This window comes from Heterocephalus glaber, unplaced genomic scaffold (assembly GCF_053883595.1).
Source record: "Heterocephalus glaber isolate CG9 unplaced genomic scaffold, H.glaber_assembly_v1.0 deba00000122, whole genome shotgun sequence".
Taxonomy (NCBI): Eukaryota; Metazoa; Chordata; class Mammalia; order Rodentia; family Bathyergidae; genus Heterocephalus; species Heterocephalus glaber.
In genome coordinates, this window is record NW_028258138.1 from 12,330,352 (window position 1) to 12,355,377 (window position 25,026).

Genomic DNA, 25,026 nt, shown 5'->3' on the forward strand with positions numbered 1-25,026 from the left:
CACTCTAAATATTTTTCTTTTAATCTTATCAAAACAGACCAAGTTTGAATTCAGAAATGATTTCTGTTTCTATAGTTTTAGAATTCCTTATAAAATGCTGTCACTTGAGTAAACTGTGTTGCAAGCAGAATGCTGTGGGGTGAAGAGGCAAATCTGAAGGTCAGGTAAGAAAAAATATCTCTGGACTCTATTGGGTTAATAGACAAGCTGAATGGTGCCTTTAAGACACTGATTAATTCACCTGTGCAAAAGTTTCAAGGGTGAAATGTGCCTTTGGTGTTTTGCTCTCTCGTTCAAGTTACTGCCAGCTGGAGAAAAGGCTGTTCTAGCTGCTCACAGTCCAACTGGAAGCACAGGCTTTAGGAATACCTTGGGAAAGCCTGCTGAAATTTCTGCAGTCAGCATGCCTTGAAGCAGGCAGAGTGCAGGCACGGCGGGCTGCAACAGGCGGGGATTTCACTGCTGCTGGTATGTTTAGCTGGCTGCTAGCTAGGAGTCCCGTATGTTGTGTTCTTAGGTGTTCACATGGGACCCTGGAGGGGACGGTATTATCCAGAGGCCTCTGAGGCAGGAGCTGGGCTTAATCCCATAGAAGTTTCTATTTTCTCAGGAATCTTGCCAGTAAATTTTCTTTAAAGAATCCTCAGCACCTCCTATAGTGGAAGGAGGAAGGTCGGGCCTGACAATGGATTACCAACTTGATTCTCACGTTTTCCCAAACTTTTTCTTACTCTATTTCTGTTCCTTAGCCACTCAGAAATAGACTCAAAGACAAATAATAGTTTCTCTTTTGATGAAGTTTGGTTTCATTAGCACCTGTGTATGTCAGAAAAGTGGTTAATGACATTACGTATGGGTTGAGACTATAAGAGAGAAGACAAATAAAACCCACATTTATAGACTAGTGGAGAAATTAAACATGGGAGTAAGAAGTAGAAATGAAAATCGGGGGGGGGGTCCCTCCCTGGAAGTTCAGGAGAAACAAGCCTAAGGTGATATTCCTACCAAATGATGTTTTATGGTGTCAGAATCATATGGGTGCTATGGAAAAGAACCCAAAAGAAATCTATACAATTGGCCTTGTCCCAGATTGGTGAATCAAAATGTTGGGGACTGAATAGGGTGATGTTATAGCCTGAATTCGGTTCCCCTAAAATTCATATGCTGAAGCCTTCACCCCTATCGGCTCAGAATGTGATTAATTTTGGAAATATAACTTTTAAGGAGGTAATTAACTTGAAAGGAGACTGTTAGGGCCCTAATCCAGCATAGCTGGTGTACTTACAAGAAGAGATTAGGATAGAGGAGCATAGAGACACTTATGAAGCCACAAAGAGAAGACAGCCACTTGCCATCCAAGGAGAAGAAACCAACCTCCTGACACTTTGATCTTTGACTTACAGATTCCAGAACTGTGAAAAATAAATTTCTAGTTTTTAAGACAACCAGACTGGCAGCCCGAGCACAGTAATGAAGGAGGAATATACATTTGAAAGATGTCCCTCAAGTGATTTTTATGCACATTAAAGCTAGGAGATCACTTTTTTAGAGTTTGGAAAGATGAATTTGAGTTAAGTTCCATTTCAAAAAAATGTCCTTGAGCTACTTATTAAGAAGGTGAAGAGAAGTGAAGAAATGCCAGTTCACAAACCTGTATCAAGCTAGTGTAGGGCCAAGACTAGCTGAGTTTTGTTAGCTTCCGGTTTAAACAGTAACCAGGAATTAAGCAGATGCTAGGTACCTTCCTGCCATCCTCCTGATGCAAACACATGCTTTCAGTGTTGTCTTTTTTGTCTGCAAAAATAAAAAAGCAAGGCTGTCCCAAGAGGGAAATGTACTAGTTCACATCACATAGCACCAGAGCCTGGCCCAAGATGAGACAAATTATATGCCTGGGGAATAAAATTCAGAGAAGCAAGGTCATACAAGTTTGGAATTTGTACTTGTAGGACCCAAAGAGTTACATGACCTGGGTGCAGAATTTAAGGAGGTCCTTGCCCCTTTTAGGGTCCCATAAGGGCAGGGTCAGCACTCTAATGTCTTTGCCTCCTTAAATTTTATGCCCTAGTCACCTGTTTGTCTCATCCTGGTCAAGGTCCTGCAGTGGTATGATATGAACTAGGATATTTCCTTTTCAGGGCAGCACTGCTTATTCATTTTTGCAGGAGATAGTGGAGGCAACCTTGAGTGCATGTGGTTGGGTCTGGGAGGGCAGCAGGAACATACAGTGCCTGGAAGCTGAGCCTCCTCAGTGTGCCAAGGCCTGGGTTCTGCTTAATTCTGTGTTCTTATTTATACTGAAGGTCAAATGAAACATCCCACTCATTGATTGTGGTCAAATTAAGTGAGAATTTGGGGGTAGTTGAGGATGTTCCCTAATCCTTTCTACAGCGTTCGTCCTAGTAGTGTGCTTGCCAACTTGTTTGGTGCACTCAAGGGGATACCCTCTCCTCCCCTCGCCTCCCATTCCCCCTCCCTTCCACTTCCTCCTCCCCTTCCGCCTTCCCTTCCCTTTTCTTTCTCTCAACCTAAGATCCAGCAGTAAAAGATCAAAAGCCTTAAGGAACCTCTGGATCCTTGAGCAGAAAACTTCATTTTACAGATGAGAAAACTGAGAACAGGAGGGAATTATAAAACCAAGATATCAGAGAAACAAAAGAGAAAAGCAAAGGACAGCAGCTAAGTTCAGACACATAAGCCAAAAGTCTCGTTTGTACCCTACCATGGGTCAGACCACATGGATCACAGGTGGGCCTTAAGGAATGTATTTGATATGCTAAGGTCTATGTAGGAAGAAATACTCAGTTCTGCCTGGGTAGGTCCCAGGTTCCTGTATCTTCTTTTGGGAGGATCCTCTGAAATAGTGAATAAATTGATGTCCTGACCCCCACTGTTGCAAATAGACAATCTCTTATTAAGAAAATGCAAACATTTATTATATTACAGTTGTCTCATGCCCTTAAACAGAGATTCCAAGAGTCCATGTGCCTGTTGAAATAGTAGGCACAGTTTTTTGTGTTTTATAGGTGGCTCTTTTTTATTTCTCCATTCCTGTTTCCTTTCTCTTCCTTGGGATCTGGTGGAAAGAGGGTCTTCACATAATCACACTTCAAAATAACTACTGCCACGGGAGACAGTTAATAGAAAAAAAATAAAGGTATATTTGTTATATAGATACTTCACTCTGAAGAAGAGACTCTCCTCCATCCTCCCAGTATGGGGAGCCAAGTAAGTTCCCCGGAGTGCAATAGGTATGAGCAGCATCCCAAGCTTCTGTCACCAAGTTCATCCAGAGGCACAGGGCCAGAAGAGTGGTAGAGTAGAACAGGAAGAGGAAATTCTAACCAGGGAGAAGGGCTTCCTGGTATCCACCCAAGTGAGCTTTAGATGGAACAGGTTGAAAGGAAACCTGTTGGAAAGAGTAAAGAAAATTTTGCACCATTTAAAAAAAACTCATTGTGATCAATGTTGAGTAAGACTGAGTTGCTTCTTATAAGAAAAACAGCATGCTATAGTGGTTTAAGAGTGTGGGCCCTTTGGCCATAAGTGCTCCATTTGAATCATCCTTTCTGCTCACTGTAGGGGAAACTTTTTTTTTTTAAATTTAATTTTATTGGTACATTTTATTGCACCTTTACATAATCTCTCTTGGTTCTTATTTTTCCTCCTTCCCTTGCCCTCCCTTCAATCCCTCCATCCCTCCCTATTTACAAAGACTTTGTTTCCATTTTTCCATTTTCTCACTATAGGGGAAACTTTGAGCAAGTCATCAAATATCTGTGCTCATTGATTTCTTATCTGTCAAATGATGACAGCTATAGCACCCACACATCCTTGGGTTGTTATGAGGCTTTAGTCAAATGTTAGCTATCAAATTGCAAGGGATAATGACATATTGTATATGCATTCCACCTTTAAGAAATGCTCATTAGCTTTAGAATAATGCACCATCTTGTCAAGTACAAGGACATCCTTAGAGTTTGTAAATTAGATGACAATTTTTGATTTTTGATTTTTGAGTTTTGGTTTTGTGTCCCAGTGAGAAAGGTTGGATTGGTGTACTTAAATTTTTTTTTTTTTTGCTCAATGAAGCATAAGGGATTAGAGAAGAAACTCTAATGTTAGTTATGTGCATCTCTCTGTTTTCGTAACTTGGAAGCTCAGTTGTCAATTTTTGGCACTTATTTCAAAGACTGTTGATGTGTTATCTCTCACTGCAGTTCTGGCAGCATCGCCACAGCCACCTAATTCTCTGGGGCAGCTGATGCTCATCCTGCTCTTGACCAGCAAGGTGTTCTGTGGGCTGCTGTCTTTTGTAATTTTCCTTTTATAATTTTCCACCGAGTTTCACCATTCTTCTCCCCTGCCCTCAGTCACCAGCTGGGCACATAAGCTTGTCCTTCAGAAATGTTCAGAGGTCAGAAGATTTATTTTACTTTTTCCACCTTTGTTCAGGTATGGGACCCAAGCTGTCAGATTTATACAGTGCTGGAGCATTTTAGATCAGACCACCTGCTCTTCACATGTCAAATCCAATAGCAGTGTTGGCAGTTCTATACAAAAAATATTCCGTAGCAATAGGAAAAACAAATTTTAGAGCATTGTGCATCCACAATAAGAGAAGGTTAATGAAGTGAGAATCATGAAAATAAATATTTGGCTGATTAGGTAAAAGAAGACAAGAATCCACTTTTCTTCATATTATGTTTTAAAATTAAATTGTTATCAATGCTGACAAAATTAAATGACATTTTTTTGTGTTTAATTTCAAGACATATAAAATGAACTTACTGTTTAGTATTTGGTTTTTATAAAACATTGCTATTTGGCATTATTATAAAGAAAGTCATGATATCTCAAGCTTGGGAAAATGCATGCCTTTTCCAATACTGTCTGCGATTTACTAATTCCATTTGCACAGTGAATAAGTTCTATGCTATTTTATACATTATTATTTGACCTGAGGAGAACATTCAAATTTCTCTGTATTTCTGCACATTATATGTGCTGTTGCACGGAGAAGGCCCTGGCACAGGAAGAGGACATATGTCCATTTTGCATGGATGCTTGTTTTAAAATTTTTTTCCCTTAATTTTGACGTGTTTCAGTGTCAAAATACACATCCTTGGGGGCCAAGTAAATTGTAGGTAGGCTTTTAGCCAGAGTCATTTCTAAGAGCTCTCATAAGAAGAGAATTTTATCTAATTCCCGAGGGAAAATAGGAATTTCAGTAACTGCCAAATGTCGGGTGGAAGGAATTTGGAAGTACCCTTCTTTTTTTTTCAGCTGAGAGCTCTCTGAGAGGCTACACCTGAAAAGTCCCCTAAGAAAGCGAATTGACATGCAAGCATGAAGTGATGTCAGTACTGATGTGGAGAAGGACATAGCTGACCTGGTTGACAATATTATATGATCCTTAAAGGCAAATGGTCACCTATTCCTGCAAAACATTGTGAAGAGTAAATTATCTACTGGGCATAGATTCTGGTCCAAAACATGTCCGCATAGTAAGGTGCTCAGCTATCCCAGCATGTCTGCAACTGTTTCAGCCCTGGAAGACACTGTGCAGGACTTCTTAGTCCTGAGTTAGCCAGGACAGTTGGTCATCTTGTCAGAGGCCATTCAGCCTACTTTAATGCAGTTTATAGACATAATTATAGGAGAGAAGTGATGCCAAAATTTGCCGTTCTTCCCTGGACATATGCCAGATATTCTATTTCTATGAGGGAAAAATTTATATGTATACATATCATATTTACGAAATATGTTGTTCCAAACTCTGTACCCTGTAGTTTGAATTTTGCAAGCTTGGCTATGATTTTTACCCATTCCTATCAGTTGTTGGATAGTTGGGGCTGTGACTTTAATTTTCACACCTGTGATTTTCCATAGAATCCTTTTTTTGCCCACAACGCGATTGACTCTCTACTTTCGTGTCAGAGTATTTGACTTCAGGTTGCTGACATGTGAGTCCTTGGCAGAAGTAGTGGCACGTACAAAGTAGTGAGGTTTGCAACCTCTGTCAGTGAATAAGCCTTCTGGAAAATCCCACTACACTGGCTTAAACACTAGAAAGTTTACTTGCACAGCTATGAAGTGTTCATGGGCATGGCAGGCTTTGTGTTGCTGACCCTGTGGATTGACAGTCACTGAACATAAGGTTCTTTCTTCCTGTTCTCTACTATTTGAACAATTGGGTTCCTGCTAAGCTTTATTCTCTCTCTTGCTGAGGCAACTGCAGCTAAATACCAAACTATTTGTTTTTTGGGTGGACATAAAGAGAACTCACCTCTTTAGTGGGGTGAGGTCAGTTCAGGTCAGGCATCCAATCAACCTGAAGATTGTTGCTGGGAGAATGCTCTGTTGTGCTTGACCTGAACAGTCTCACTGTCTGAAGGAATTGGATATCCACAATTGGATGAGCTATTGTTCTTCAGGTTTGATAGAGCATCAGACTTGCCTGCTGGAAACCCAGTCAGCTGTATTCTGCCCCCAGGATCTCTGATTGAGCAAGTCTGGGAAGGGGCAGATAATAATTTCCACTTCCATCCACTTTCAGGGAATGCTAATACTGCTGCACCAAAACCACACTTGAAAAGGGTCCATTTAAAAAACTTAGAATCTATCCCTGAAGGTGATTTCCACTCCCCAGACACCTTTATTGCTACAAAACAGAGAGGCTTGGAATGGACTTTGGCTATTTATAGCACCCTCTCTATAATCTTTTCAAGTATTTTTCTTCTACTATTTCCTCCTTCCCAGCAGCTTTTCTCTCCTGAACCCTGAGTCCTAGATCTGTAGACCCCTCCTATTGATAATTTTTCATTGTAACATCATCTTCTTGCCATTTGCACCCCTATCCAGTCTGGTCTTCTTTGAAAGTGTTTTAGGATCCAAAATTGTCCTCTTTTCTTTTACCTCAATCCTTTCTCCACTATAAAATTTCTTTCCCTTCTTTGGAGATCTCAGCTATGTATCATGTTTTTATGTATGTAGGTGAAATGACCATCCTTCCCATAACTTTTTCAAATGTGTATTTTAAATTTTTAATTGACATAGTAACTGTGTATACTTATGAATCCCAGTGTGACATTTCCATATAGTAAATAATATGCATTGATCACATCAGGGTAACTGGTGTATCCATCACCCATGACATTTATCCTTACTTTGTGTTAGAGACATTCAGAATTTTCTTGGTAGCTGCTTTGAAATATAAAATTAATTGTTAACAATCACAGTTGTGCTGATTGAGCTTGTCAACTTGATTGGTTTAAGAAGTGCTCAGAAGATTAGTAAAGCACATTTGTGGATGTATCTGCGTGGGTCAGGGCAACGTGACTTCGGGGACTATACCTGGCATCTGGCCCTTCCTCACCGGCTCTTTCTCTGCCGTCTGCTTCCCAGATGCCATGAGTTGAGAAACTTTCCTCCGTCAGGCCCTTCTGCTTTGATGCTTCATCTTGGGAGCCAAGTGGCCATGGGTTGAAACCTCTAGAAGCCTGGCCCAAATAAACTTTTTTCTCCTTGAAGCTGTATAACTCAGAGGTTTTGTCCCAGCAATGGAAACCTCTCTAATAGAATAGTTGTCTTACTGGTCTATAAAACAATATAAATGATTCCTTTCCAAAGGCACACCTGTACCCACTAACTATCCCCTCTCCATCCTCCTTCTCCATACCCTTTCAGGCTTTGATAACCACTATTCTATTCTTCATTTCTATGACATCAACCTATTCACTGCTACACATAAGTGACAAGGTGAGGCATTTGTCCTCCTATGCTTGCCATTTCAATTGACATACATTCTCCAGGCTCATCCATGTTGGTACAAATTTCATCCATTGTTATGGCTGAAAAATATTGCATTTTGTATATATATATATATATATATATATATATATATATATATATATATATACCACAACTTCTTTTCCCATCTGTCCATTCATGGATACCTCTATAGATTCCATATCTTGACTATTGTGAGTAATGCTGCATGAACATGTGAGTAGAAATGTTTCTTCAACACACTAATTTCATTTCCTTTGTATAACTATCCAGTAGTGGGATTGTTGGATCATATGGCAGTTCTATTCTAATTTTTTGGGTAACCTCCACCCTTTTTCTTCATACTTGCTGTACTAATTTACATTTCCACCAATAGTATATCGAATTCCCCTTCCTCTGCATCTTTGCTTGGTGTCTTTCTTATTAATAGCCATTCTGAGGTAAGATGATCTCACATTATATATTTGATTTACATTTCCCTAATGATTAGTGATGTTGAGCATTTTTCATATACATGTTGACCATTATATATATCTTGGGGGGGGAGGATGCAGGGCCATATGAATGTTAGGCAAGCACTCAAATACTGTGGACACCTCGTTAGCCTAGGGTGCAGGCACTGAGGGACTCTACTCCCTGCTGGGATGCAGCTGTCTTACAGGGCATGTTTGCTGGTGGCTCTGGGAGAGGTGCACCCAGATGCAGGCACGGTGTGCCCATCAGTTTCTGAGGGTTGCATGGGCATGTGGCTGCTCTGCTGGCCTCAGATAATTGTAGTGCAGTATACCTGGTAGTGAGGTACCTGTCATTATCTAAGGCCTGGGCTAGAGGTGCAGTGTCCTGGTGGTCCTAGACAAGGCACTTGCCAGTGTCTGAGAGCTGTACTGGTGACTTTGGCTTTTGGGGGATGACCTACTCAGGTTGGGTGGTTCATCTGCTTTCCCGGGCCAAAAGTGGGTAGGTGGGGCTGTGTAATTGCTTCTCAGGTCCTTGGAGTGCAGCCACTCAGGGGAGCCTGCTTGACTTCTCAGTGGGCTTAGCTTCTCAGAACAGAGTACCCAGCTGCTTCTTGGGGCTGTAGTGGATTGGATAGAGCCCAACAACTGCCCAGCTGTTTCTTTAGGGGCCTCAACAGGCTGAGCTGTTCAGGGTGGGCCATCCAGCTGTTCCCCTTAGTGGGTTTTTGGGGCTTCCTGGCTGCTTCCTGGGACAGCAGGAGAGTGAGTGGACAAACTTGGCTGCTTTTTGGGGATGCAAGGGGGTGGATGGGACTACTTTTCTTCTTCCTGAGATCTCTGTGGGTCCAGCTGCTCAGGGCTCTTTGCTTAGGTACAGAGGGTGAATGACCAGAGCCACCTATCTGATTCCTAGGGGATTTATAGGTCAGAGCTGGCTTCCAGGTGCTTTCCTGATGTGTGGGAGAATAGGAGAGGCCACCTGGTTGGTTAGCCTCTAGTTTGACCAAGCTGCTTGGCAGCCACCCGGCTCCTCCACAGGACCCCAGGTGTGCAGGGAAGAACCTGGATGGGAGAAGGCATGATGCAGGCTGGACTTTGGGGCAATGCAACAGTGGGATCACCTGGCATAGGGCCCGAGAGGCCTGCAGCATCCTTTAGCAGCAAATACTTTCATCGTGCAGATGGGAACTTTGAGGTGGCTCTTGCTTAGCCTTCCCCAGCTGAGCGAAGTCGCTTCTGGTGGAGCATTGATCTGGAGAGGTAAGACAGTGGATGCTATGTGCTTAGCACCCTTCTCTGTGAGGCTACCATGCATCTCTTCATTGGGTTGTGCTGTGCTATGCAATGCGTCTGCCACATCCTCATTATACTCTGGTATCTGCTTCAAACGTGTGTGTGTGTGTGTGTGTGTGTGTGTATGTAAGCATATCAAGTAGTTGTAATCAGCCATCTGCTCAATAATCCACATTTTCAGGGCTGGGTATTTAGCTCAGTGGTTCTACTGCCTGCCTTGAAAGCACAAAGTCCTGAGTTTGATCCCAGGTTAAAAAAAAAAAATCCACATTTGCTTTCCTAGGGTTTTATAAGAAGAGGTTGTTAACTCAGAGGAGCTAAAACTTGTCCACTTGCAGAATGAGATGTTTAGGACAAATTTTTCTTTCAGACAGCATTGCCATCCCATTCTCTCTACTTTTCATGGGGCAGAATAATGTTGCCTAAAGTGTGCAAAGAGAAAGACTTCTATTACAGCAATATTTTAGAAAATGAAGCCAGAATTACTAGACTTGATCATGCATTTTTGAAACTTCTGGATTGTAAGCCTAAAATAAAACATTCAGAACTCAAGCTGGGGAGCTCTATGTATCCCCCAGTTCTCAGAACCTCTACAACACATACTGCAAAATGGTGATGTAGTAATTTATTTGATTTACACTTTTTTGGGGAAGAAATCCATTTTATGTATTTACTAAAACTCATACTATGCAGTACAAAATATGTCAATCCTCATTTTTATAGAAAATAGTTTAGATGATGACAATAGCCATTCCAATAGTCCATATGCGTATGTGGCTTTCAAAATAAGCATTCAACAAGAAATGTAGAAAATGAATTTTTATATCCTTCTCATACTTTCTAATGGAACATTCATATGCTTTGTTACTGTAAGCCTAGTTTGAAATAAAATAATGATGAGAATAGATGGGAATTTTGATAAATAGTGGATTTCTTTTGAGTAGAAACATCTTACAAGTGATTTTCCTTGTCTTCTAGAAACAAACACTATTTATCTGAAACAATCAATACCATATTTACCAAGACCTTAGCATGTAGTTGCAGAGGGCTTCATGACAAAGGTGAGGCTTGAATTGGATCTTGAAGAGTAATGAAGACTTATCAAAGAATGCGGGAAAGAGAATCTTTTGTGTTTGAGATAAGTTTGAGGAATGGTCTGGAAGTGTGTCATGGTTTAGATCTAATGTCCCCCTGACGTCTTATGTGTTCAGAACATAGGCTTTGGGAGGTGATTAGCTCCTGAGAGCTCTAACTTCCTCATTGTTCAACGCTTGGGTGGGCTCATAATTGGATAGAACTGCTGGGAGGCGATGGGAACGCAGGAGGTGGGAGCTGACTGAAGAGTGGATCATGAGGGTATGGACTTGGGGGCTGGGTCCTGTCCCTGGCCCCTTCCTCTCTCTGACCCTTCACTCTCCCTCTGCTTCCTAGCTGCTCTGCAGTAAGAAATTTTCCTGCAATGTGCCCTTCTGTGGTGATGCTTCTGCTTGGCTACAGGCCCAGAAGCAAGGGAGCCAGCTGCCCACTCACTGAAACCTGTGGTGTCATGAATCAAAGTAACCCTTTCCTCCTTTCAGTTGGAAGGATTTTGTCACAGCAGTGGAAAACTAACTAACACCAAGTGAGAACGACGAAGCCTTCTGAAGAAAGTTGTTGATTAAAATGGAAGTTGCACCATAGGAAACAATGGTTAGGTGGACTGATAAGAGTATGTGCCCTGGAAAATTAGGCAGACAAGTTTGGAGTTGGCAGCCAAAGTAACACGAAACACTCTACATTCTTAATATTTCGAATAATGTGAGAAATACATTTTAGAAAGAATAATATGAGAGCATTATTAGGGTGACATTTCAAATGGAGGTCATGTGGGGGCTGGCACGGGCCTGGGAAGATGAGAAGACAGTCGTAGCATCTGTTGGCCCTAAGGGCTATCTGTTCAATCAACCAATTCATATCTCTTTCAAATAAGAAAATCGGATCCATTTTTACTTCTCTCTTCTTTATTTCCTGAATCCATGCTCATTCTGTCCCTCCATGGTGGCATAGCTCACATCAAAGTGGTCTTAGTTGAGATGAAAGTTGGATTGGAAGGGAAGTGACAGAAGTGGAGTTTAGTGAAAAGTTGTAACTGTATATTGAAATGGAGATATCTTCTAGGTAATTAAAATATGGGAAATAAACATAAATAAGAGACTGAAAATGATAATGGAGAAATAATTAATATAGCAGCAACGGTAAAAGGAGATCATCTATTGAAGGAGTGTCTAAAAGGGGAATATTTATCATGAGTGACACATAGTATGAAAGAATGTGTCTAAAGAGCAAACTCCTAGAAAATAAGTGAGGAAGAAGAAATCAAATATAAGAATTTGGGAACATGTATAGGAACAAGAACATTAAAAAATAGAAATGTGCGATGTGATGAAAATGAGAAAAAATTTTTCAAACAACACATGAAAGAATAGCGTCAGAGCTTCAGAGTTAGAGAATTCAGAAAAGAACACTGGATTTTCAAACAAATGACTTATTATTTTCTAGTAATGATAAACCAGGTCATTTGGACCAAACTTCCCACTACAAATAATTAGAAAATCTAGACAAGATATTACAAGATGTTTATTTTCTTAAATTTATTGGGGAAGCAGCTGGGTTGACTCACTCTGTGAGGTGAGCCTGCTGCTAGTAGTATCTTTTACTTAAAGATATCTAACAAAGCCGGGGATTTAGCTCAGTGGTTCTGCTGCCTGCCTCAAAAGCAGAAAGTCCCGAGTTTGGAGTTCAATCTCTGGTACAAAAAAAGAAAAGAAAAGAAAAAAAAAGATATCTAACAAATATGGATGAGGGAAATGAAATGTAAGATAATTGGGCAGAAATTTTATAGCTAGAGGAAAAAACAAAGTCTAGAACCTTCTGTCAGGTCACAGTGAAACTTCTCATTTTTTTGGTTGAAAACCTGGGGTAACACTTGGTTATTAAGGTGAATTTGAAGTAGGTCAGTCCTTGCAAGAACTGAAGCCATGCTTTGAATTACCTTTGTCCCTGAAATGGAATTCAAGGCAATTCTAGATTGTTAGCAGCCCTGAACATCTACAGAAAAAAATGTATCTTTTTTTTCCTGGAAGAAATAACATAGAATTCATGATATTTCTATAATTTATACAATTACTTATTTAGTTTTTATGTAAACACATTTAGCATTCAGTAGAAAATCGCCAGGTGACAAGAAAATGTAGGTCAAAATTAGATGAAATTATAAGAAAAAAAACCCCACAGGGACTCCAAATAATGCTATGATCAGAACTCAACTTTAAAATCACCAAAACTTCATATGTTCCAGGAAATAAAATGAGAATTTTGGCAAAAAAGTGTAAGTATCATAATGAACCACATGGAAAGTCTACCACTGCAAAATACAAAGTGAGATGTGGAGAGCTGAACTTAGGAAGTAGGGAAGAGAGTATAAAGAACAAAGAAAGATGAGAGATAATGAACCTGAAGCAATATTTCATGAGACAGAATCTGAGAACTTTCCAAAGATAGCAAAAAACATTTAGTCATGTGTTCAATCATCTCTACAGACCCTGAGAGAATAACTACCAATCAACTTAAGTATGTCAAAACAAAGTACCTAGCAACCAAAAACAAAGAAAAAATGATGAAAGCATTCATAAGAGAAGAAGCCAAACTATTTTCAAAGTGACAACTATTAGAATGACAAGTTTATTTCAGAATATAAACAATGAAACCCAAAGGTAATGAAATGTCATATTGAAATTTTTGGTAGTGCTCCTAGTAAACAATTTTTACTGAGAATTTGGAAAGGAAAATACCTTCCAAAAAATAGATAACTAACATTTCCAGATAAGTAAAAACTGGAAGAATTCATCACCTATAATCTATACTGAAGAGAGAAGGAACATTCAAGTTAAAAAATTGAAATACAAGAAGGAATCAGGTACAATAAAAGTGAGAAACAGTTGAAAAAATTTAAATTAATGGAGACTAATAAGTAACAGCACAGTCTCATGAGAAAATATGACAAAATCTTCTAGTTGCATAAAGAATGAATACAATTAAAACATTCCAATTCTTTACAGTGTTTTGGAAGATAAAAATGTATTAAGAAAGTGAGTCTTTGATAATGCAAAGGTGAATATCATAACCTTTTGGAAACCAGTAAACATAATTGTGGTAGGTGTAATTACTAAGCTAATAGTGAGAAAAAATGGAGTAATAAAAATATTCAGAATTAAAAAGGAAAGAAACACAATTTAGGAAAGGTGAGCCAAATAGAGGGGCTGAATATGTGATATAGCCCCAGGTTATATTAAATGTAAACAAACTAAATTTTCTAGTTAGAACACAAAGTTTATCCTATGTGATAGTTAACTATTTATGGTTTACAAGAGATACATCTAAAATAAGAGGTTAAAAGTAAAAATAAGAGAAAAATATACAGTTCAAATTTTAACTGAAAGAAAATTTGCACATACTCACATACTTACATACCAGGCAGCATACAGTTTAAGGCAAAAGACAAAAAAAAGTGTTGAAAATAATAAAATATTCAATTCACCAAGAAGACAAGCATTCTATTTTTGTGTATACCTAGTAACACAGACTTGTAATATATAAAATAAAAATTATCACAAGTGAACAAATTCCCAATCAGACAAGAATTTAAAAATGCCTCTCTCAAAAAGTGATTGCAGGGCCAGGGGTTTAAATCAGTGGTTTGGTCACCTGCCTCACAAACGTGAGGTCCCAAGTTCGATCCCCAGTACCAAAAAAAGAAAAAGTGATTGCAGCTGGGCATGGTGGTGCATGCCTGTAATCCCAGCACTTGGGAGGCTGAGGCAGGAGAATCACTGCAAGTTTGAGGCTAGCCTGGGCTACATAATGAGTTCGAAAACCAGCCCGAACTACATGGTGAGACCCTGTCTCAAAAAAAAAAAAAAAAAAAAAAAAAAAAGAAAAAAAAAGACCGCACAAGTAGACAAAAAAATCAGTAAAGAAATAGATTGACAAAACATGAATAACTACTACCGCATTAGATATGTAAAAATATATCAATAATTGCAAAATGCACACTATTTTCAAATACAAGGGACCAAGAATAAATTTTTGAGCTCTGTCGCTTGGTGACTAAAGTAAGTATTGTAGTATATATTTTTAAAGTGCTAAGAGAAAGGATTTTAGATGTTTGCATTACAAAAAAAATAAGCATGGGAGGTGATGGGCATGTTAATTAGCTTTACTTAATCATTCTATAATGTATATATTTATATAGTTAAGCATTTTATTGTACCCTATGAATGTGTACAATTGCTATTTACAATTTTAAAGAAACCAAACAGAAAATCCTCACTTGGAAATAAATATACTTCCAAATAATCTATGAAGACATTTTAAAAGAATGCTATCAAGAATATCCATATGCAATATTTTATAGGCATATATGTTCCATTTCTTTTACAGATGCCCAGAAGTGGAACTAACCCAAATGATCATCAACTGGTGAATGAGTAAACAAATTGTGGGTTTTAAAAATTTTATTGTATAGTATGGAATGCTGTTCAGAAGTAAAAGGTAATAAATATTAATGCATGGAAGATGTCGTGACATATTATGTCAAGTGAAGGAAGCCAAAACTATAGACTTAGTAATCTATGATTTAATTTCATTAAAATTCTAGGAAAGGGCATTTGGAAGCTTTTTTCTTGTAGCACTGGGCATAGAACCTATATTAGGCAAGTGATCTCCCACTGAGGTACAAACATTTCCAGTTCCCCCATCCCTGCCTTTTCTTTAAAGTTTTGAGAGAGGGTTTCACTAACCTAGGCTGGGTGCAAATGTGCAGTCCTCCTGCCTCAGGGTTTTGAGTCACTAGGATTATAGGCGTGTATCACTATGCCTGGAAATGATTAATCTTTTCAGGGCAATAGAGCTATTTTTACCTTAATTATGGTGGTAATTATTTGACTGCATGTAATTTACCAAAATCCATCAAGTTGTCTACTTAAAGTAGGAGAATTTTATTTTACACAAACTATAACTCAATAAAAGTAAAATTGCAAAAATGCAAGGTTGGTTAAACATTTAAAGATAGGTTTAAGGTAAAGAAACATTAAAGAAAGAAAATCATTTGGTACTTGCTGGAGACACAGAAAAAGCAGGTAAAACTTATCACTCATTAATAATAATATGTTGAACAGTTAGCCTAGGAGGAAAAAAGACAAATCTATACCAAGTCTTTAGCAAACATATTTAATGGTGAAATTTTGAAAGATTAACATTAAAAAAAAAGTATGCTTGCTATTGTCACTTCTAGGCCATTTTATTGGAATTTCTACAGAAAGGTAAGAATAAAAAGCAAAATCCATTAGAATTAGAAATGAAGAAGTAAGCTATTGTCACATCATAGATAACATAATTGTATGTAGAAAATTCAAAACAAATCATTGGAAGTAATAAATGAAACCAGCGAATTTTCTGAGTACATCTGTATATATATGTAGTCAAAAGAATTTTTATATGCCAGCAACAAGCAGAAAATAAAATAATGCTATGTTCATTAACATAAAATATAAAACACATAAGAAGAGTAAATCTATTCAAACATGTGTTAGAATATATACTAAAAATGCATAAAATATTATTGAGAGCAATAAGAAAGAAACAAATAAATGGATGGCTAGAACATTCTCATTCATTGGATGATTCAGTGTTGTGGAGATACTAATTTCTGCACATGTTGATGTATGTAAAAGTTCAAAGAGCTAAGAATAGCAAACACAATCTTGAAGGTAAAGAACTTGAGAGGACTTAAGCTATCGGATATCAAAACCTTCTATATGGCCAGAGGTGTGGCTTGGGAGGGGGATCACTTTTCAATTACACACAAGGGTCTGAAGAGAAGGTGATACTAGCACAAAGAAAATCAAACCAAGAATAGAATAGAAAAATTTATTTCTATCAAAGGTGGCAGAGCAAAACAGTAGGCAGAAAGTTTTTTCTTTTTGTTTATTAAGTTTATTGGTACATTTTAGGTATACAATACAGTTACATTCATCATTGGGATCTTGTACCTTTACATGATGTATCTTAGTTCTTATTTTTTCCCCATTCTCCTGCCCTCCCTTCAACCTCTCCACCCCTCCCTATTTACAAAGACTGTTTTCAGTTTTTTCTTTTCTCGTATTTTTCTTTTCCCTTCTTTCGTTTCCTGTATATTTCCCACTTCCCCTATCCCTTTGGACCTTTTCTTCCTATTTCAATTATCAATTATACATTTTGATCCTTATTTACACTTTCAGTTTCTCACACTAGAGAAACTATTTGGTATTTACACATGTGTGTCCTATTTATTTCACTTAAGAGTATGTCCTCAATGTGCAGCCATTTAGCTAAAAATGTCTCTAGTTTCTCATTCTTTATGGCTGAGTAGCACTCCATTTTATATGTAAAAAACCCCACATCATCTTTACCCAGTCTCCAGTTGATGGCCAGTTGGGCTGTTTCCAAGCTTTAGCTATTTCAAACTGTACTGGTGTAAACATGGGTACACATATATCACTGTAGTATGATTCTTTTAATTCTTTTGGGAAGATACCCGGCAAAGGAATTGCTGGGTCAAATGGGACCTCTAATCCTAGTTTTTTGAGGTTTCTCCATGTTGATTTCCACAGTGGTTGCACCAATCTGCACTCCCACTAACAATGGAGAAGGGTTCCTTTCTCCCCACAACCCCACCAGAATTTGTCATTGGTTGAGTTCTTGATAGCAGCCATTCTTTCTGGGGTGAGGTGAAATCTCAGTGTTGTTTTCATCTGCATCTCTTGAATGACCAGTGATGTTGAACATTTTTTCATATGTTTATTTGCTGCTTTTACTTCAGAAAGAGTCTTTCAATAAATGGTTCTGCAGCAATTGGATGTCCTCCAAGGAAAATTTACTTTACCTCGACTTCAAATAATACATAAATAATCAATTCCAGGAAAATTCTTAATCAAAATGAAAGTCAAAAACATGAAAATTGTAGAATACAGGATAGGAAAATATTCTTATAAAATTCAGATAAAGAAACTTTCTATAAACATCAACCCCTAAATGTACTAAATTTAAGGATATGTCAGTCTGTATGACAACATCAAAATTAAGGTGTTCCATTAAGGAAATAGAACTTATAAACCACTTGCATAACAAGTAACTGAAAATGAGCTAGTGTCCCATTTATGTAAAGACCACCACAAATCAATAAGGAAAATACAACTCAGTAGAAAAGTAGGCAAGGGAATTGGAGAAACATTTCACCTAAGAATATACCCAAATAGCCATAAATGTATGAAAATAGCTCTACTAAATAAGAAATCACAAACCAAAGCTAACATGAGGTGCGATATGTACCCAAATGGCTAAAATTGCAATGACTGACAATAACAGATGTTGAAGAGAATATAGGATTACTGAAATTGTCTCATACTACTGGAGGTAGAAATTGGTGCACTTGAGAATTATCCTCTTTGGCTTTTAGTCATGGCAACAGACAGGTGTGCACATGTGTGTTAAGAGACTGTATAGAGATGCATATAGTGACCTTATTTATTACAGCTAAATATTGGGTTTTTTTTTTTTTTGGTACTGGGGATCAAACGCAGGTCCTTGCACTTGCAAGGCAGGCAGTGGAACCACTGAGTTAAATCCCCAGCCCCTACAGCTAAATATTGGAAACAAACTAAATATTCATCAATAGTAACATAAGTTATGCATTATCATACAGTGAAAATACTGCATAATAATGAAAAAGAATGAACTGCTGAATACAGTGGCATGGATGAATCTCATCATCAGGATGTTGAAGAAATAAATGAAGCACAGTTCCATAACAAGACAGACACATAAGTTCATTCATAAAAAATGAAAAGCAGGGCAAATAAATTCCAGTGTCAAGTATAAGGGTTGAGGTCACCTTTGGGTAGGAGGGAATGCATAGCAATAGGGAGAGGGCATGAGGAATTATTTTCGGGATGCTGACGATATTTTCTTTCTCCCCTTGAGATTGTTACATAAGTGTTTTTTGTGTCACAGTTTGTAGATATCTGCTTCTGTTTTCTGTGATTTGCTGTTTATCTGTTATACCTTACAGTATGGTAAAAATGTAAAACAGTCACTGAAGACCTTTGGGAGAAAAATTTCAGCAATATTATAGAAACATAAGGAAAGTTAAGGCAGGGAGAGGCTGGGCTGGAGGTAGAAACAATAGTTCCCAAACACTTTCAGATGTGTTTGGTATTGGGAGCAAAGAATACAAAAAATGATATTTGGGCTATTGTAGTATATTTTTGCTATTAGTAAGACATTCCTCTTTCAAAGATAGGATAACATCATTTTGCCTTTTTACTTCCTGATACTTTTTCATGAAATTCTAATGATGAAGGTTCATTATTACTTGAATGCCTATTCAAATTGCACCAATAGTAGATTTAGGAAGAAATAGGCCTTTGCTATAAAGAGCTACTTTCGTGTTTTTTTTGTTCATTCCACATGACAACTTGAACTGAAAATTGAGAGAAGGCAAGAGATGTCTCAGGTGTACAAAAGAAAGATACTTGTAGAATTTTTCCATTTCCCCTTTTAGAATTGCTGAAAAGATGTTCTATTTGTAACAATTCTGTATTCTGTGTCCCTAGAAAGTGCCTCAGCCCTATTGGCTGTCTGAAAAACTTCTGTGCTGATTACAAGGGAAATTGGAAAAAGGTTGCTCACTGCTGTGAGGGCTCATCATACTGTACTGTGTGATCTGCTTCCATAATTTAGTCTTGAAGAAAAATAAAAAGTAAAGGGAGAGTTAGAATTGGTGGTATAAAGAGAAGCTGAGCCGGTCCCAGCACCCAGATGGAAGTTCCCCCATCGCCATCCCAAGCTCCTAAGGCAGAGGAGGTGAGTCACGTGGGTGCCAGAAGCACTCCCCCACCCCATGGAAATGAGAAGACATGTAAACAAGCCTCAAAAACAGACTTCTGGATCACCTACAGCAACCCCAAAGGGAAACGAGATGGAACAATCTGATATTCAACTACCTGGACTCTCTGAACTGGCAACAAAAGAGTATCTGGGAAAAATGAAATCAGAAATAATTATTCAGATAATAGCAAAGATTGTGCTCATGGTGCAAGACATGATTAATAAATCTAGAGAGGACACAGATGAAAAAATAGAGGATCTGAGGAACATGATGGAATCCCAACATAGGAAACAGATGGAATCCATAAAACATCCAAACAGATTTCCAGGAGATTAAAAACTCCATCAAAAGTCTGCACAGCAGAATGAACCAATGTGAGGATAGAATTTCAGATATAGAAGAAAAGATTGCAATTAGTGACCAAGAAAAGAAAAATTGCTTTAAAATTGTAAAGGAACACGAGAAATCAATACAGCAGCTGCTAGATGATGCAAAGAAGAATAACATAAGGCTGATTGGAGTCAATGAAGAAAGAGGAGAGAGTGCAGATGACATAAAAATCTCTTCACAGAAGTGATGGCAGAAAACTTCCCAAGCAGGGGAAAAGAACTTGACATACAGATAAGTGAGGCATAAAGGACTACAGCAAGCCTTGATCAAAAAAAAATTTACACATAGGCATACAATAGTTAGGATTCCAGAAATCCAACAGAAGAACAAAATTCTACAAGCAGTGAGAGAAAAGAAACAAATCACATATAAAGGAAAGCCCATCAGAATCATAGCAGACTTCTCAATGCAAACCCTCAAGGCAAGAAGAGCTTGGAGAGATGTATTTCAAGCTCTAAAGGAAAACAGCCTCCAACCCAGATTGATGGACCCTGCAAAACTATCTTTCAAAATTGATGGAGAAATAAGATACTTTCATGATAAAGAGCACCTCAGGAACTTCATGAATACCAAACTGGCACTCCAAAAAATTTTAGACAATACCCTAAGAAAAGACAATAAGGATCACACCCCCAGGAAACCCAGCAGGATGAATTCATTGGGCATGACAAATTAAATGCAAAGGGGGAGAATCCAACAGAAAGAAAAAGTCATGACAAGGCTTTTAAAACTTTTAACTTCATCTCCCTGATGAGTGTATAATTGAATCTTGTTATTGTACTGATTAGTATTTTTCTGACTCTAGAGTTGCATACCTTTCCTTGTGCTGTAGTAGCTAGATGATAATCTTCTTATGTCTACTTTTTAACTGGGATGTCTATTAATGAGCTCCAAGAATTCTTTATATATTCTGGTCATAAGTTATATGCATTCTAAATATGGTCTGTTTAAGGACTACTTTTCATTTTAATGATGTCATTTAAAGTTCTAAATTTTGATGGAATCTCATTTATCAATTGTTTTCTTTTATACATCATGTCTTTTGTATCCTAGGTAGTTCTTGCCTACCCTAAATTCATAAACATCTTCCTTTATAATTTCTTCTTAAAGTTTTATATTTTTGGGCTTTCTTATTTAGGTTCATAGATCCCTTCAAGTTATTTTCATGTATGGAAATAAAGGGTTGAGGTTAATTTTTTATATATGGATACCAGGTGTTCTAGTGCCATTTGCTGCAAACACTATCTCTTCCTTGGCTGTTGAATTGAGTTTATATTCTATAAAATGCTAATGTTAAATAATCTTTCAAAACTCAGTGGACCATATATGTGTGGTTCTATTTCTAGATTCTCTGTTTTATTTAAATGATCTATATGTCTTTCCTTACACCAACACTGCCTTGATTACTGTAGCTTTAGAGGAAGTCTTAAAATTAGGTACTAAATGTCTTCTAACACTGTTTTTGTTTTTTTTTTAACTTTTCTAGGTCCTTTGTACTCCTATATAACTTTTAAATTTCAATATCCAATTCTTCATTTATAGCAAGTATACACAGACCTGAATTTTTATATATAACTTGAGTTTTCTAATCCTGATAAATTCAAGTACAAGTTCTAGGGGCTCCTAGAGATTTCTTAGTATTTTCTCTGTAGATGACCATTTCAACTACATATAAAGATTTTGCTTTTGCCATGCCAATCCTATCCTAGTTGTGTCATTTTATCACCAGACTATTTTGGTGGGGCCTAGGTTTCAAAGTTTAATGAACAGATAAAGAGTAAGGATATCTGCCCTTGTTCCCCTTAAGGAGAAAGCATTGTATCTTCTCCATTCATATAAGGCTTTCTCACTGGAAGTATGGAGTACATGTCTTTAATCTGTTGAGAAGGTTCTGTTCTACTTCTAGTCTCCTAATGGCTTTTACCATGAACAGTTGTAGAATTTAGTCTAATACTTTTTCTCCAACTAGTGACAGGATCATATGGCTTTTTCCTTTCCTCTGTTAAAATGATGACTTTTTGGGGGTGGATCTTCCAATGCTGAACCAACACTGCCATCCCTATAACAAAACCACTTTCTACATACTGCCAGATCTGACTTCCAATAGTTTGTTTTGTTAAACAGATTTCTATCTATGTTCATACTTTTTCTTCTATTATCTTTGTCCAGCTTTAGGATTAGCACAATGTTGAGTTCCTAAAATGAGGGGTGAAGTGTTCCTTCTTTTTACTCCTTTAATTGTTTGATATAATTTATTAGTTAAAAAGTATATGAGCCTGCTCTTGTCATATAGGTAGGTTTTTGAGCTAGAAATATACTTTCTTTAATAGGTACTATTCAAATTGTATATTTCCTCTAGAGTTAGTTTCATTAATTTGTCTTCCAAGGTACTTCTTAGAAGTTGTCCAATTTATTTCAAAAAAGATTTTTGTAATATGCTTTCTATATCATTTAAATTCTGTGAAATCTGTGGTAATGTCTCCTAGATCTTGATATTGTAATTTTAAAAATGTATACCTGATATTGTGTAACAGGAAGAAAAGGTCTAAAGAAGCAGGGGAAGTAGGAGGGGTAGGGGAAAGGAAAGAAGGGAAAAGAAAAAAATATGAGAAAAGGAAAAAAATGGAAACAAAGTCTTTGCAAATAGGGAAGGGTGGAGGGGGTGAAGGGAGGGCAAGGGAAGGGGAACAAAAAATAAGAACCAAGATACTTATGTAAAGGTACAAGATCCCAATGATGAATGTAGCTGTATTTTATACCTAAAATGTACAAATATCCTTAATGGGGGGGAAAAAAAGAATATTGGTGATATAGTAATTTCTTAGAGTTCTACCTTGTCCTAGAGATAGAAACCAAATGCATCACAAATGAGAAGAGAACCTTCTCAGATAAGCAGCCAGAAAAGAATTGAATCAGGAGTGGAGTGTAATTCTTCTGCCCCAACAGAATTGTTTTATTTACAGTTCTTTAGGTTGGAAGTAACTATCATCACCATGACTCTGATTATGGAGTCAGGAAAAATTAAGAGATATGCAAAACCCAATCAGTTTTCATTTAACTATCTCTAAGAGTTGTAGCCCTACCAGCCAGAGTTTCATTACTATAACTTTATCTAGATGTACCCTCAAGGCCTCATGTGCTCATAGGTGAGGCTTTTTGGACATGGTTGGATTTAGGGTGTGTGAATATGGATTAGAGTGTGTAATATCGTCATTAGTCTACTGATTGGCTTAGCATAGTTATGGGTGTGGACAATGGAAGGCCCACCTGGATGTAAGTGGCATCATTCTTCTAGCCTGGATGGGATAAAAGAGAAAGAAAGGCTCAATGGTAATGTTTGCTGCCTCCTGCCTGCCCTGCTATGGGCTGTCTCTCCCTGCCATACCCCTCTGGCACGCTGCCCTTCCTTGGAGCCAGCCCACTATGGATAGAAACCTCTACAAACTGTGAACTAAAATAAATGTTTTTTTTCTTGTAACTTGTGGATGTCAATTATTTTGCCCCAGCAATGAGGAAGTAACTAAGACACTCATCTTTTAAATTAACCAAAGCTGATCAAATTATGTTTACAAAATAGATTGTGCCAATGATCAAGAAAGCCCATTTCTGAGTTTATTACAAAAGCACTAATAGTAGTGGAAGATTGATTTAGTCTATCACTTTCTACAATGAAAACATTTATACCATCCCAAAAGATATGGGGTTCCTGTTTAGCAGATGCAAATACTTCCAAACTAGAGCTCAAAAATTTATTCAGTCTGAGATATTTGAATCATATTCAGGTTTTCATGCAGAAAAACTTACACGCAAGTAAATCCATGCAACAGTGAAGAAGCCATGGCTATGCATTCTGTCTAACGTGAAGGGTTTCAAAGGTAGGGGCAGAATTTGCTTCAAAAGGGCCTGATGCAGGTCTAACATGAGAAGTTATGTAAATAACATAAATGAAAGAAGGATACAATTCTAATGATTATTTTCAGGAAATAAAACTTTGAATTCTAATTTGTTTTTGCATATTATTGCCGCAATGCTGAGGATATTTGTTTTGGACTTTCTGTATGTCATGCTTTACAATAAAATAAGGTAAAAATAGATGAACTTTACATTTCTGTTGATTGATTTTACATCATTATTTCATGGAATCTCATTCTCTGGCTTACACTTAACTTGTATTTGTCTGTCATGATGCACAATAATGATTTTACCACCAAACTTTCTCCAGAAATTTCAGTTTCACTAGAGAGTAATTTTGGATTGCATTAAGTTTAGAACAAAGATGAACTTACCACTGTTATATGTGTTCCTAGAATAAGCTGATTTTGTTTCCCTATTAATTAAATTTCATCCATTGCTAATTTTAATTAGTCAATAGCCCAGTTTCAACTGTTTTGAAGATAGGTGACTAGATACCCTCTCTGGAGTTGGTAGTTCAAAATGTTGGGTTGCTGAAAGAGGGATTAGGGATGTTATAAAATTATCAGCTTTGTCAAGATTGCCTTGTTTCAAAAAGTTGTCAAATTGACATTAAAAGTTTTTTGGAGGATTGATCATATTAACAGCACCCATTCTACATACTCCTCACCATCCTTCTCCACCTTCACTACTTGCCTTATATGTTCAGTGCCCTCTGTGCTGGGTGTCTATCTCACATTTGAACTCTGGGCTGAGTGGAGGACTTGTCTTGTACCATGACATGCTAGTTAATGTGACCCAGAGGCAGGAACAAGTGCCTGCATATTTTTTCTCATGTTCTTATTGCTCCATGATTGCCACAAGAATATGCCTGGCTGTCCTGTCTTCTAAGATGAGATGGATGGAGCAGAGCTGAATTGTCCTACATCTCTCAGCCAACATTGTTCTAGATCAACCAACAACCAGCCATCCCAGATCTGAGTATGAGCCTAGCTTTGGCCAGAAGAACTGCTCAGCTGAGCTCAGCCTAAATCAACAACCCATGGATTCCTGAGCAAATTAAATGCTTTTTATTTTAAGCCACTATGTTTTGGTGTTGTCCGTCACTTTGCAGTTATTATAGATAACTGGTAAAGGTGGCATTGTTGACATCAATCTAGTTTCTCAGTTAAATTGACAATATAGTGCTTCACAAACTGATCTAATTTGCTTCCCAGA

General features: G+C 37.7%; 1 long non-coding RNA gene across 1 annotated transcript; it reads left to right on the forward strand.

Annotated features, from left to right (window-relative positions):
• Positions 1–266: 266 nt before the first annotated feature.
• On the forward strand, positions 267–24,499 carry LOC147830340 (uncharacterized). Its single transcript, XR_015452023.1, has 3 exons — positions 267–468; positions 15,021–15,131; positions 19,232–24,499. It is a non-coding gene; the product is annotated as an uncharacterized LOC147830340 (long non-coding RNA).
• The last annotated feature ends 527 nt before the right edge of the window (positions 24,500–25,026 follow it).